Here is a 14,887-nt window from a genome sequence, read left to right on the forward strand (position 1 = left end):
TTTTTATTTTACAGTCACACCTGCAGCACCTGCAGGTTCCCGGGCTCGGGGTCAAATCAGAGCTGCAGCTGCCGGCCTACGCCACAGCCACAGCAATTCCAGATCAGAGCCGTGCCTGCAACCCAGCTTAAGCTCTCGGCAACACTGGACCCTTAACCCACTGAGCGGGGCCAGGGATTGAACTCATGGATACTATTTTGGGTTCTTAACCCTGAGCCACAGCAGGAACTCCCACTGCCTTTCACATTCCTACTGCCCTAAGCTACCTGTGCAAGCTATGGACATGGGCAGGAGGGACCAGCTGCCTGGATGCCAGGGGTGTGCTTTGCTGACTGGCTCCAGCTTTTCCTCCTTCAGCATCCATCCTGCTCTTTCCAGGGCACCTCCCAGCCAATGACTGCCCATGGCACTCTCTCCTCTGGGCAGTCCGCAGTCGATGCCTGGCTCAGCCAGCAGCACAAGGGCCTAGCATGTCCCCTGACGCAGGGCCCCTCTGGAGCTGGCTGGGCTGGCAGACACTTTCCCAGGTCTGCACTGCCACCTGATGTCTCCCCCTTTCTTTCGCAGGAAACCTGGGCTCCTAACTCTGCCTCAGCATCTGCTTCCTGGAGAACCGGGCCTGTGACACTCCCTGAGACCAAAACAGAATCTCAGGTTTCAGCTCTGTGCCATGTATTAGTCAGGTCATATGACAGGTTAACCTGGAGTATGTATCAGGCAGCTGTTGGCCCAACAAGGCTGGGTCACACACAAGCACGGACGCTCGGCAGTATTTCTCGCCCACCCGTGTGAGAGGTGGCTGGGGCAGCTCCGTTCCACGTGTCCTGTTGTGCGATCTGGGCTGAAGTCATCAGAGGAAGGCTCTTTTCATGGCAGATTTGGTAGGAGAGCAGCCCCAGTGGCCCCCACAGCACCTTTCAAACCTTTGCTCCCATCATGTTCACTCGCCCTGACCAAGGCAGCTCACGTGGCCAAATCCAAAATGAAGAGATAAACTTGACCCTGAGGTCCTGCAGACGGTTTGGATGTGTGCTCCTTCTCCAGAGGACCGGTAAGTCGCCCACTGCCGAGGACATTACATCAAGCTGGTGTGAGACCTGACATAAGCACACCTGGTCAGCCCACACTTCGAGGTTATACATCCTCTCTTTTTTCTTTTCTTTTTTGTGTCCTTTTGTCTTTCTAGGGCCGCCCCTACGGCACATGGAGGTTCCCAGGCTAGGGGTCGAATAGGAGTGGTAGCCGATGGCCTATGCCACAGACACAGCAGCGCAGGACCCGAGCCATGTCTGCGGCCCACATCACAGCTCACAGCAACAGCAGATCCTTAACCTATTGGGCGAGGCCAGGGATCGAACCCATAACTTCATGGTTCCTAGTTGGATTTGTTTCCGCTGTGCCACAATGGGAACTCCAGAATGTGCAAAGGCTTCTAATGCTTCCTTATCACCCATGTCAAATAAAGACCGAGAATGCGTCTTAGCTCACTGAGATCTGATTATCACGCTTGGTGGAATACACACTGTGGCTCTGTCTTGCTGTGGAGCAGCTGTTTCAGGAATATCTATGTATGGGCAAGCCTTGGAGATACTGCAGGTTTGGTTCCAGGCCACGGCAGTTAAGCAACTGTTGTAGCAATAGAGCAAGTCACACAAATTTTTTGATTTCCTAGTGCTTATAAAAGTTACATTACAAAATCTTGTTTATATGCAATAAATAGTATTATGTCTTAAAAATGTATATATCTTAAGTAAAAGTACTTTGTTGCTGGAGTTCCCGCAGTGGCACAGTGGATTAAGGATCAGCATTGGGGTTCCCGTAGCGGCTCGGAGGCAATGAACCCAGCTAGTATCCATGAGGATTCGGGTTCGATTCCTGGCTCTGCTCATTGGGTTAAAGATCCCGCATTGCCATGAGCTGTGGTGTAGGTCGAAGACAAGGCTTGGATCCTGTATTGCTGTGGCTGTGATGCAGGCCAGCAGCTGCAGTTCTGATTCTACCTCTAGCCTGGGAACTTGCCACAGGTGCGGCCCTAAAGAAAGAAAAAAAAATGTTCTAGAAAGTTCATTAAGCAGCCCCGTGCCTTACCCCTCCCCTCTCCTCTCTCCTGCTACACACAGGAAACCACTTTCAGCCGTTTTAGCAGCTTCCAAATAAGCCTAAAGAGCTATTTTAAAAATTACCACTTGAAGTTCCCGTTATGGTTCAGTGGTAATGAACCCAACTAGTATCCGTGAGGATGAGGGTTTGATTCCTGGTCTCGATCAGTGGGTTAAGGATCCAGTGTTGCTGTGAGCTGTGGTGTAGGTTGCGGACACGGCTCAGATCTGGCATTGCTGTGGCTGAGGTGTAGGCTTGCAGCTATAGCTCTGATTGGAGAAACCTCCATAGGCTGCATGGACAAACAATACAAAAAAACGATAAAAATTACCAAGAGAAGATCCCTGGTGGCTCAGCAGGTTAAGGATCCAGCATTGTCACTGCAGTGGTTCATGTCACTGCTGTGTCGTGGGTTCAGTCCCTGGCCTGCCAAGTTCTCCATGCTGTGGGTGTGGCCAAATTTTTTTTTTGGTTAAATCAGTAATCAGAGTTTATATGTTCAAGGATATGTAAAAAATTGTTCAAAGATGAGCCAAAAGATACCGTTATATGCCCTACTTCCCTTTTTGGTAAATTTTAGTTATCTGCTCATGATTGCCTTGTATTTACATTTGCATTGTTTTGTTTTTAAACTTTTTCCTAAAGTCTCCAACAGATCTTTCAAGTACCTGTCAATACAGTGTTTCCAAACCGCTTAGATGCAGTGGCTCAACGCCTCACTCCTGGATCATCCTTCCCGCAGCCCTGCATCCTCTGCTCCAACCTCACCCTGCCGCACACTCTGGGAAGTCCTTCCCCTCTCTCCTGGGCTGGAACCCTGGACTCCCACAGCCCAGGTCTTCCTCTTTCTTGCTCCAGAAGCACATTCTCTAGGGCCACGGCAAACACTGGCAAGGATGCCGGGGGTGGTTCGGCCGGAGCAACTGTCCTGGCCCACCATCTGGCAGCTTCCATCAAAGCAAGACCCCTGGGTCCCGTGAGCAGCAGTCCTGCTCCCGAGCACACGTCCCGGGGAAAGGCTCATGTGGGTCCACGAGAGGACACACGCGAGGATGTTTATGGGGACGCTTTTAGGCATTCGTGTGTACGGAGATTTCCCATCTCTGCAGATAATTTTGTGCTCTATCACTTCACTGAATTCACTTAATGACAGGTTTTCTGTTGATTCTCCTGGGTGTTCTAAGTATTTGATCATATTCTTAACAAACAGTAAAAGTTTCACTTCCTCTTTCCTAATTTTTTTTACATCTAATTTCTTCCTCTCGTCTGTTCGCTTTGGTTAATATCTTTGCACAATGGTAAACGGTAGGACTGACGGCCATTCTTGTCTTGTCCTGCCTTTAGTAGGCCTGGGGCATTATGTTTTATTTATTTTAATTTTTTTTGGTTCTGCCCAAGGCATGCGGAAGTTCCTGGGCCAGGGATCACATCTAAGCTGCGGGAGTTCTCGTCGTGGCTCAGTGGTTGACGAACCTGACTAGAAACCATGAGGTTGCGGGTTCGATCCCTGGCCTTGCTCAGTGGGTTAAGGATCCGGTGTTGCTGTGAGCTGTGGTGTGGGTTGCATACTCGGCTCGGATTCCGTGTTGCTGTGGCTCTGGCATAGGCTACAGTTCCGATTCGACCCCTAGCTTGGGACCCTCCACATGCCACAGGTGCGGCCCTAGAAAAGACGAAAGACAAAACTAAACAAAAGAAACAGTAGCTACAGTAGCGACATTGCTGAGTCCTTAACCACTAGGCCACCAGGGAACTCCTATTTTAATTTTTTTTTTTTTTGTCTTTTTGCTATTTCTTTGGGCCGCTCCCTCGGCATATGGAGGTTCCCAGGCTAGGGGTCGAATCGGAGCTGTAGCCACCGGCCTACACCAGAGCCACAGCAACACCAGATCTGAGCCGCATCTGCAACCTACACCACAGCTCACGGCAACGCTGGATCGTTAACCCACTGAGCAAGGGCAGGGACCAAACCCGCAACCTCGTGGTTCCTAGTCGGATTCGTTAACCACTGCACCACGACGGGAACTCCTATTTTAATTTTTATTAGGCAATGAGATTTCTTTTTCTACATTTTTTTCCCCATTGTTGACTTCCCTGAGGCGTGTGGAGCTCTCAGGCCAGGGATCAGCTCTGCAGCTGTGGCACCGGGGACTTTTAACCCACTGTGCAGGGCTGGGGATTGAACCCTCATCCCAGCATTCCCAAGATGCCGCTGATCCCACTGGACCACAGCTGGAGCTCTTTATTTTAATTTTTTTAAAGTAAACTTAGCTAAAGTGCTCAAACCCTAAGTGCAGAGCTTGATAAAGTTTTACAAATGTACACACCCAGATGAACACAGGGTTTCCAGCACCGCAGGAGCTCCCTGTGCCCCCTTCTCAATCACTGTCTCCCTCCAAGAGAAGCACTCTTCCGGGACACTGATTAGTCGTCTGCTTTTGAATGTCATATAAACGGACTGACGCGATGTGTACCCTTGCGTCAGCGACTCCCACCCAACATGGTGTGTGTGGGACTCAGCCACGTGGTGGGTGTACCGGCAGTTATTTTTTCCCTCTGCCACGCGGTTATCGCGCAGACGCAGATGACGGCGGCCCGTCCACTGGCCCAGCTCCGCGGACGGACACTGGGTTGTTTCGGTTCTGACTATGACACACAAAGGCACTGAGAACGTGTGCACACATTCTTCTGCCTCTCGGTGAGACAGACGCCTGGGAGTAGCGCTGCTGGTTCCCAGGTCACCTGTGTTTTAGCTCCTGCACGCGCGTGGTCTCAGCAGATACCGAGGAACCATGTTCCAACAGGGTTGTCACCAGTTTACACTGAGTTGCCCACTTCCTCAACAAGGCCTGGATTTTCAGTCCTTTTGATGTTAGCCACTCTGTTGCGAGTGTGAAGATAGGACTGTGCTTTTATTTTGTATTTTCCCTGATAAGGGATGACACCGAGCACCTTTTCATATGATTATTGGCCATGTCAATGTTATCTATCTTTTGTAAAATATATATATATATATATGTATATATTATATACATGTGTGTGACTGAGTCGCTTTGCTGTACACTAGAAATTGACAGGACACTGTAAATCAACTATAATGGAAAAATAAAAATCTTAAAATAGATTAAAAAATGAATGTTATCTTTTGTGAAGTGTCTGTTCAAGTCTTTTGCTCATTTAAAAAACTGGGGTTTTTTTTTTTGGTGCTTTTTAGGGCTGCACCCTTGGCATATGGAGGTTCCCAGGCTAGGGGTCAATCGGAGCTGTGGCTGCCGGCCTACACCACAGCCACAACAACGCAGGATCCTTAACCCACTGAGTGAGGCCAGGGATCGAATCTGCGACCTCATGGATACGAGTTGGGTTGTTACCTCTGAGCTACGATGGAAACTTCCCCTCCCCCCCTTTAATAGAACATTCCTAATTTTTTTTTTTTTTGTCTTTTTTTGGTCTTTTCTAGGGCCGATATGGAGTTCCCAGGCTGGGGGTCAAATCGGGGCTGTGGCTGCCGGCCTACACCACAGCCACAGCAACGTGGGATCCGAGCCACGTCTGCAACCTACACCATGGCTCGTGGCAACACTGGATCCTTAACCCAGAAGGAGGCCAGGGATCAAACCCATATCCTCATGGATACTAGTCAGGTTTGTTAACCGCTGAGCCATGAAGGGAACTCCTGGGTTGTCTTTTTCTAGATGATTTGTTCTGCATATTTAAAATTTTTGTAGGCAGTGTAAAATTGTACTCCAAAAAGCTTAGATCAATTTATAATCTTACTGAAATTTATAAAGATGATAGTTTTGCCACACATTCTCCAATGTTGGATATTAAACTTTTTTAATGGCAAGGGGCAAATGGTATTTCACTATTACTACATTTTTTTTTTGCTTTATCATTGTTTGTTTTCATTTTTGGCTACCCCGTGGCAAATGGAGTTCTCAGGCCAGTCACAGTTGCGACCTACACCACAGGTGTGGCAATGCCAGGTCCTTTAACCCACTGTGCCAGGCTGGGGATCGAACCTCTGTCCTTGGCACTGCAGAGATGCTGCTGATCCCATTGCGCCACAGCGGGAACTCCTACAACTTTGCTTTTATAAATTAGTGAGATTGCACGACTTTACATTTTGTTAGAGAAACTGGGATATTTCCATCTCCGATTTTTGTGGAATCATCGTCATTGTATCTTTTCTCCCCACAATGTACATGGAAGTCACTTGTTATTTTTCCAGGAAAACTACTTTCATCAAGTGTTAGCAAACACATACTTCACCATTTAAAAAAACCCTTTACAGCCACACCCACAGCATGTGGAAGTTCCCCGGCCAGGGAATGAGGCCGAGCCTCGGCTGTGACCTACGCTGTGGCTGTGGCCACCCCAGATCCTTTAACCCAAAGGGCCAGGCTGGGAATCAAACCTGGGCTGCTGCTGCAACTTGAGCCGCTGCAGTTGGGTTCTCAACCCACTGCACCATGCTGGGAACTCCATATTTCACCATTATTAATTCTGCTAATCTTTTTTTGCCTTGATAGATTCAAGCACTTTATTTTTTATTTCTTTTTAATGAGCTCAGCTTTTTATTATTGAATGTGTTATAGAAGTTTAGTCAAAAAGACCAAAGCCCGTATCATCATCAGACTCCTCAGATTCTTCTTTCTTCGCTTCTACTTTCTTCTCCTCAGCCGGGGCAGCAGTGGTGGCCGGGGCAGGATTTCCTGCTGGTGGAGTACCAGCTGCTGGGGGCAGGTCCACCAGCCCCCACACTGCAGATGAGGCTCCCCATGTTGACACTGGCCAGAGCTTTGCAGACAAGCCTGGCAGAAAGGCTCAGCATTTACACCTGCTGCTTTCATGAGAGCCTCGATCTCATCCTCCGTGACTGTCACCTCATCATCCTGCAGGCTGAGGGCAGAGGAGACGCAGGCGAGCCCCGGGGACGGAGGCCGCGGTGTGGATGAATGCTGGGTGGGGGCTGCTGGGCACGGTGCCAGTGGCCGGATGAAGTGAGGGCCTCACCCCAACGCGGCCTTAGCGTCCTCGGAAGGACCGAGCACCTTAGCAGCCGCCGAGGAAGGGTCTTTCACTTTTTCAAATAAATTTTATCGGCGTATAGCTGACTTAGAAAGTTGTGTGTGCTGTACTTTGTGTACAGCAAAGTAAATCAGCTATCCTCCAGCCAGTCCTTTTCCGATTCTTTCCCCATACAGGTCATCACTCAGGTCTGGGCAGAGGTCCCTGGGCGGTACCCTTGGCATCACGGTGTGTGCAATTTGTTTAAAACAGTGAGATGACTCATAGATACATACCAAAGTGTGTGTGTGTATTTGATACCAGGTTAAGAAACAAATATTCCTGAATCTCAGGAGCTCCCGACGTGCTTCTTCCGAGGGAGCGCACATCCTGCCTTTTGTGCTATCACGCTGTTTGAGTCGGGGGATGGAGAAAGTGCACGAAGAAATAAGGCAGCTTTCTTCCTGCTGTGGAGCCCTGAGAACTACGTCTAGTTGCTCATGACGGAGCAGGATAATGGGAGAAAAAAGAATATATACATGTATGTGTAACTGGGTCACCTTGCTGCACAGCAAAAAAAAAAAAAAAAAAGAAAAATTGTATTGGGGAAATAACAAAGAATTTAAAAAAAGAAAGAAAGAAGGACATTTTCTGTCTCACTTGCCAGGCCGCTCTTGTTCGGAGAGGATGTTCAGGGAACCCGACTCCTTACGTCTTTGTTTTGTGCTGTCACTACAGCATTTCACCACCTGGGTGGCTGAAGCTGTGTCGCTGGCGCCTCTGGGGACCAGCCAGCGGGGACGGGGAAAAAGTCTTAAGCCTTAGACCCAGACCCAGAAGCAGCCCGTCACTTCTTGTAGGCTTCAGAGGCAAGACCTCAGACACACACACGGAACCTCAGAAACGCAGGCCACCCGGACACCACATGCCCAGTTACAACTCGGTTCCCAGGAGAGGGTGGGCTTTGGCTGACAGGACCCTTTGTGGTCTGACCACTTTGCTGTGTCCCCTGCAGCCAAAGAAAGTGGAAACGAGATGGAAAGAACGTGCCTCTCGGTGTAAGGAGAAGCGGTGTCACCACGGTCCAGGCCAGGGTTTCCAGGAAAATGTAAACTAAACAGAGCTTCCAGGTCACAGCCTGGCTTCCGCTTCCCTGGCGTTTCCAGGAGCCCTTTCTGGGTAAGGTTTGTGGGAAATCATTTAGAAAAGAGCTCCCAGAGCAGGCCTGAGACGGCGCTCCTTGGAAAGCGCTGCTGGCAAGGCTGGCCCCGGGCTGGCCTCCGGAACCCGCACTTCAGGAGGGTGTCCACCACTCCCTAAGTGGTGACAGTGGCTCCTGTGCGTAAACTATTTGTGCAAACAATCTGGCTTGTGCTGAACACCAGCTTTCCTTCCGGGGCTCTGGAAGTTCGTATGTGCCAGGACAGAGGGTGTGCAAAGGAGAAGCCTGGGTCCTTAGCCTCTAATGAGTGGCCCTGGTTGACACACAGCACATGTGCTGTCGCGATCGGCGGCTGGGCGATGTCCTGTGGCACTCCCCCTGGAGGGCACTCGGCTCACCGCTGGTTTCCCTGGGCTGTGCCCGCCGCTGTTTTCTTTTGCTGATTCTGCTTGGTGTCCCTCTGCGGCGACGGACAGAGCCTTGAGTACGACTCTATGCCGAGTCCTCTGAGTCCTCCGAGGGAATCACCAAACCTGGGGGTGGTCTTGGGGAGCCTCACGCAGCAAGGTCGTGGAAACGCGCAGGGAAATACAGGGGTCGCCGCGGCTGGAGCACCTGGCTGGTCTACAGGCTGGGTCAGGCTCACGATGTCTCAGGAATGATGTCGAGATGAGTGGGATTCGCTGTATTTCCTGCTTCTTCGTTCATCCGGGCCGACCTCCGGCTCTCGGACAAGAGTATTTCTGTGGAGTGAAATGGGGGCTCTCAGTTCATTCGGGGGGCGGGGATGGGAGGGCGGGCAGGCGGGAGCTTCCTGAGCACAGTCCAGGCGAGCTGAGCATGGATAAGAATCTGGGTTACGGTACCCAGCGCGCCCTGTGCTCAGGCAAAATGGTATCACAGTGGCAGTGGGCCTCCTGGGGACAGCTCCCATCTCCCGGCTCAAACGGCGGCCCGTTACACCTGATGCAGAACCAGTATCCCGGGACCTCTTTTCAGTATCTTCCTAGGGGTTCCCGTGTCTCGCGTCCAGCATTAGAGCTCCCATTTCCGGCACCGTTTGCCCTTCCAGGGTTTCTCTTTCGGTGGACGCGTCCTCTCACTGCTTCCTGAGAAAGGGCACGGGGAGGGTAAGTCGTTTTGAGACTTTGCATGCCCCTGAATGTCTATGTTCTGCTCTCATATTTGATTGATATTTTGCATGGCTTTAGTTACAGGCTGCAAGAAATACTTTCCTCAGAATTTTCAAAGTTTTTCTCGGCTGTTCACTTTCATTCAACAACTTTTTTTTTTTTTTTTTGCTTTTTAGGGCCGCACCTGGGGCATGTGGAAGTTCCCAGGCTAGGGGTCTAATTAGAGCTGTAGCCACCTGCCTACACCACAGCCATAGCCACGAGGGATCCGAGCCGAGTCTGCGACCCACACCACAGCTCACAGCAACGCCCGATCCTTAACCCAATGATCGAGGCCAGGGATCGAACCCACGTCCTCATGGATGCTAGTCAGGTTTGTTAACCATTGAGCCACGATGAGAACTCCTTTTCCAGTTCCTTGTTTGTTGATTTTGCTTACAGTGGTTTACCAAGAGGAAATTTTTTTTTCTTCCTAACAAAACAAACACTTATTTTCCCTGCAAAGCTGATTCAGGGACTGTATATAAAGGCAGGAGGGGCAGCTGAGCAGGGAGCTTCCAATGCAGCCTGGGCGGCTCAGCCGCAGGTGCAGGCGGGCCTGCAGGGCCTTCTGGCTTCTGTGATGTGAGTGCCGGACCGGACAGGAGAGGGGCAAAGGAGGCCTTCCCGGTCTCCACTGTGGCCTCCCTCCCCTAAGTGCCAGTTAGCAAGGCCGGGACCCAGCCGGAGCGCCACCGCGTCTGAGTGCGGAGCCGTCAGATAGAGGGGTGCCGATGGAGAGACCAACGGCCTGGGCTGAGTCAAGGCATTTCCTTATTTGTTTTTGTTGTTTTGCAGGAAGGTCCTGCAGGTCCCCTTCCCGGGCGGGGGAGGGACCAGAACGCCACAACAGCAGCAGCAGGGACTACAGTGTCCACTGCAACTGACCCTTGAAGAACACAGGTTCGAATGGCCCCAGTCCACTTAGAGGCAGGTTTTTTCCGATAAAGACACACTGTGGTAAGACGCGATCGGGGCTGGCTGAGTCCAGGACGGAGGTCTGGGGAGCCGGGGGGCTGACTGCAGAGCAATACCGGATTTCTGCCCGTGCAGAGGGTCTGCACCCTTCACCCCGGCACTGTTTAAGCACCAACCGTATTGAGGGGAAAAAACTTTTTCTTTTCATGGCACACCCACGGCGTGTGGAAGTTCCTGCTAGGGGTCAAATCGGAGCTGCAGCTGCAGGCCTACACCACAGCCACGGGCAACGTGGAGTCCGAGCCGCAGCTGTGACCTGTGCTGCAGCTTGTGGCAACACTGGGTCCTTAGCCCACCGAATGAGGCTAGGGATTGAACCCACCTCCGCACGGACACTGTACTGGATTCTTAACCAGCTGAGCCACAGCAGGAACTCTGAAAAACATTTTCTGTGGCAATATTTCTTCTATGGTTTGTAAGTCTTTTTTTTTTTGCTCTTTTTTGGTCTTGGGCCGCTCCCGCAGCATATGGAGATTCCCAGGCTAGGGGTCCAATCGGAGCTGTAGCCACCGGCCTACACCAGAGCCACAGCAACGCGGGATCCGAGCCGCGTCTGCAACCTACACCACAGCTCACGGCAACGCCGGATCGTTAACCCACTGAGCAAGGGCAGGGATCGAACCCGCAACCTCATGGTTCCTAGTCGGATCCGTTAACCACTGCGCCATGACGGGAACTCCAGGTTTGTAAGTCTTGCGTCCTATTGAGAAGGATCTACATTCTGAGGCTATTAGAAATCTCTTCCTTCTTTTCAGCTGCCCCCAGGGCACATGGAAGTTCCTGGGCCAGGGATCAAAATCTGTGCCACAGCTTCAGGAACGCTGGATCCTAAAACACACATACTGCACCAGGGATCGAACCAGCGCCTCCGTAGAGATAAGCCAGAGCATGAACCCACGGCGCCACATCGGGAATGCTTCTCTTTCATATTTTTCATCTTTCAGCCGTTTGGACATTTTACTCCCAGACGGCTACCCAGTTGTCTAATCCATTAGCAAACACTGATCTTTTACTTACAGATTTAAAATATTTTTAAAAAACATAAAGTGTTTCTACTTATTTGGGTTTATTTCTGGAATTTTTGTTCTGTTAATCTATTTATGCGCCTTACTACCTTCTTATTTATTTACTATTTTTTTACAGCCGCACCTGTGGCATATGGAGGTTCCCAGGCTAGGGGTCAAATCAGAGCTGTAGCCACTGGCCTACACCACAGCCACGCCAGATCTGAGCCCCATCTGCAGCCTACACCACAGCTCACGGCAACGCAGGATCCTTAACCCACTGAGCGAGGCTAGGGATTGAACCTGTGTCCTCTCGGATGCTAGTCAGATTCGTTAATTGCTGAGCCATGACTGGAACTCCTCCCACTTCTTTTTATGGCTTTTCTTTTTCTTCTTTTTTGCATTTTCCACTTGAACTTCGAAATCATTTTTAGTTTCCAAATATAGTTTGGAATTTGATGGGGTCACATTAATTCATAGATTAATTTAGGAAAAATTAATACTTTTATGTTGACTCTTTCTATTCTAGAACATATGCCTTTTTACTTGTTTAGCTGTCTTTGGAGACCTGTAGCATTTTAAAGTTTTTACTGTAAAGATCTTGCAATTCATGTTAAGTATATTGCTAGGTGTTTTATCCTATTCATAACTATTGTAAATAGAGTCTTTTATATATCTGCTAACTAGTGTGGCTTGTATATATGTTGATTTCTCTACAGTAATTCTGTATCTGGATACCTTACTGAAATTTCTTTTTTTTTTAAGCTTTTTAGGGCTGCACCTGAGGCAAATGGAAATCACCAGGCTAGGGGTTCAGTCAGAGCTGCACCTGCCAGCCTACGCCACGGCCACAGCAACACCAGATCTGAGCTGCATCTTCGACCTACGCTACAGCTTGTGGCAACACTGGATCCTTAACACACTAATCGAGGCCAGGGATCAAACCTGTGTCCTCCTGGATACTAGTCGGATTCTTAACCTCGGAGCCACAATGGGAACTCCTCATAGGGCTTTCAAAGGGGTCTGTTTCCCCCTAAAAATTTAGGAATTAGTTTGCAATTAAAAAAAAAAGGAAAAACAGCTATCTGGGGGAATGACTTGGGAAAACTGAATATAAGATATTAATAATAAAATAAAATTGATATAAATAATAAAAATGAAACAAGAAAAAATATTTCTTTGCCTATCAAAAAGATAATAAGCATTACATCATTAAATCAAGTTGAAAAATAAACACAGGTTTATTAGCTTTTGAGAATGTAGCTTATGGAAGCCATCTACATTTAATGACTTTTGTTTGAATATCATGTATTTGATAGCACACTGCTGTTAACAGAAAGCTCGTATATACATTTTGTCTTTTGAGCATTTCCACATACTTAAGAGGTACGTATGTAATCCTCCAGTTTTTTCTTTTTCTTTTTTTTTTGTCCTTTTAGGGCCACACCTGTGGCATGTGGAGGTTCCCAGGCTAGGGGTCTAATTGGAGCTGTAGCCACCGGCCTACGCCACAGCCACAGCCACGCCAGATCCAAGCCGCGTCTGTGACCTACACCACAGCTCACGGCAACACCGGATCCTTAACCCACTGAGCGAGGTCAGGGATTGAACCCGCAACCTCATGGTTCCTAGTCAGATTTGTTTCTGCTGCGCCACGACGGGAACTCTGTAATACTCCAGTTTTAGAAACAAGAAAACAGATTCAGAGAGGTTACTCTCTGCAGTGACCAGGTAAGCAATACAGTCCACAAACTTGGGGCTTTAAAAAGCCCCACATTTCAGAGTTCCTGTTGTGGCTCAGCAGTAATGAGTCAGACTGTCCATGAGGATGCAGGTTTGAGTCCTGGGCTCGCTCAGTGGGTTAAGGATCCGATGTTGCCATAAGCTGTGGTGTAGGTCACAGCTGAGGTTCAGATCCAGTGTTGCTGTGGCTGTGGTGCAGCCTGGCAGCTGTAGCTCCAATTTGACCCCTAGCCTGGGAACTTCCATATGCCGCAGGTGCAGCCCTAAAAAAACCAACAAAAACTCCCCTATGTATATGTATATGTTTTAGCTTTTCAGAAATGACGTATTATGTATACCCCTCTGCAACTGACTAGTTTTTTGGGGGTTTTTTGCTTTTTTTTTCTTTCGGCTGCCCCACGGTATATGGAGCTCCAGGGTCAGGAATCAGATCCCAGCCACAGCCTCGACCTAAGCTGCAGCTGCAGCATTGCCGGATCCTTAACCCACTGCGCTGGGCTGGGATAGAACCTGCATCCCAGCGCTCCCAAGACTCTGCCAATCCCATTGCACCACAGTGGGAGCTCCGTTTTTCACTTAATATATTTTGGACATCTTTTCATGTCAGTACATATGGGTTTACATATTTATCTTTTAACAGATGCAATGTATGGCATTTCCATAATTTATCTAATTCCTTATTGACAGGTATTTAGGTAATTTCTAATTTTTAACTACTAAAAACAGTGCTTCAGTGAAAACCCCAATACACATAAACCTGGTATATATGTGAGCAAATCCCTTGAATTGGAGTCGCTGAGTGAAATCACGTGACTACAGTAAACACTCTGACAGTGCCCGTCAAAATGCTCTCCAAATAAGAGCAAACTACATTCCTGCCAAAGGTGAGTAAGAGGGCCTATTTCTTGGAGTTCCCGTGGTGGCTCAGTGGGTTGAGAACTTGACTAGTATCCATGAGGATGTGGACTTGATCCCTGGCCCCACTCTGTGGATGAGGGACCTGGCACTGCTGTGGCTGTGGTGTAGGACAGCGGCTGCAGCTCCAATTTAACCCCTGACTTGGGAACCTCCATATGTCGTAGGGGAATCCCTACAAGGAGATGAAAAAAAAGTGCCTATTTCATTCTTTTTTTTTTTTTTTTTTTGTGTGTGTTGTGTGTGTGTGTGTGTGTGTGAGTCTTTTTGCCTTTTCTAGGGCCGCTCCCTCGGCACATGGAGGTTCCCAGGCCAGGGTTCAAATCAGAGCTGTAGCCACCAGCCTATGCCAGAGCCACAGGAACACCAGATCCGAGCCGCGTCTGCAACCTACACCACAGCTCCCAGCAACGCCAGATCCTTAACCCACGGAGCAAGGCCAGGGATCGAACCCGCAACCTCATGGTTCCTAGTTGGATTCATTAACCACTGAGCCACAATGGGAACTCCAAAAAAAGTGCCTATTTCTTAATACTTTGTTAGTACAAAAGTATGAGGCAACACTATTATCAACTTCCTACTGATAATTTACATTTTCCAAACTGATAGTAAAAAACTGTTTTAACTTGCATTTCTTTCATTATTAAAATTAAGCATCCTGAAGTGGGAAGTTCGTTCTAGGCATGACAGGAAACTCAGAAATCACGAACAAAACGTCTGATAAATGCAACTTTTGTGAACTGCTCATGTCCTTTGCCTGTTTTTCCTTTCTGATTGATTTAAATAAACATTTTTCTTTTTAG

At 48.9% G+C, this 14,887-nt stretch overlaps 1 protein-coding gene and 1 pseudogene across 9 annotated transcripts in view; both read right to left on the reverse strand.

The window, feature by feature from the left end:
- Positions 1–14,887, reverse strand: part of LOC102159409 (uncharacterized) — a 47,229-nt gene that overhangs the window by 10,915 nt on the left and 21,427 nt on the right. The window contains exons 2-3 of one of the 9 annotated variants that reach the window (XR_014811391.1): positions 9,236–9,381; positions 6,616–9,015 (exon numbers count right to left, since the gene is read on the reverse strand). The exons of 7 other annotated variants lie outside the window; for them this stretch is intronic. The gene's annotated coding sequence lies outside the window, so the exon portion shown is untranslated. Of the gene's footprint in view, positions 1–6,615; positions 9,016–9,235; positions 9,382–14,887 lie in introns of those variants that run through there. One more of the 9 variants, XR_014811390.1, reaches the window with a different exon arrangement.
- Positions 6,616–7,312, reverse strand: LOC100516814 (large ribosomal subunit protein P1 pseudogene; annotated as a pseudogene).

The sequence above is a fragment of the Sus scrofa genome, chromosome 7 (genome assembly GCF_054392235.1).
Source record: "Sus scrofa isolate SSC_HxYL_T2T_F1_AM1 chromosome 7, Sscrofa_HxYL_maternal_Yorkshire_Landrace_v2.0, whole genome shotgun sequence".
NCBI lineage: Eukaryota > Metazoa > Chordata > Mammalia > Artiodactyla > Suidae > Sus > Sus scrofa.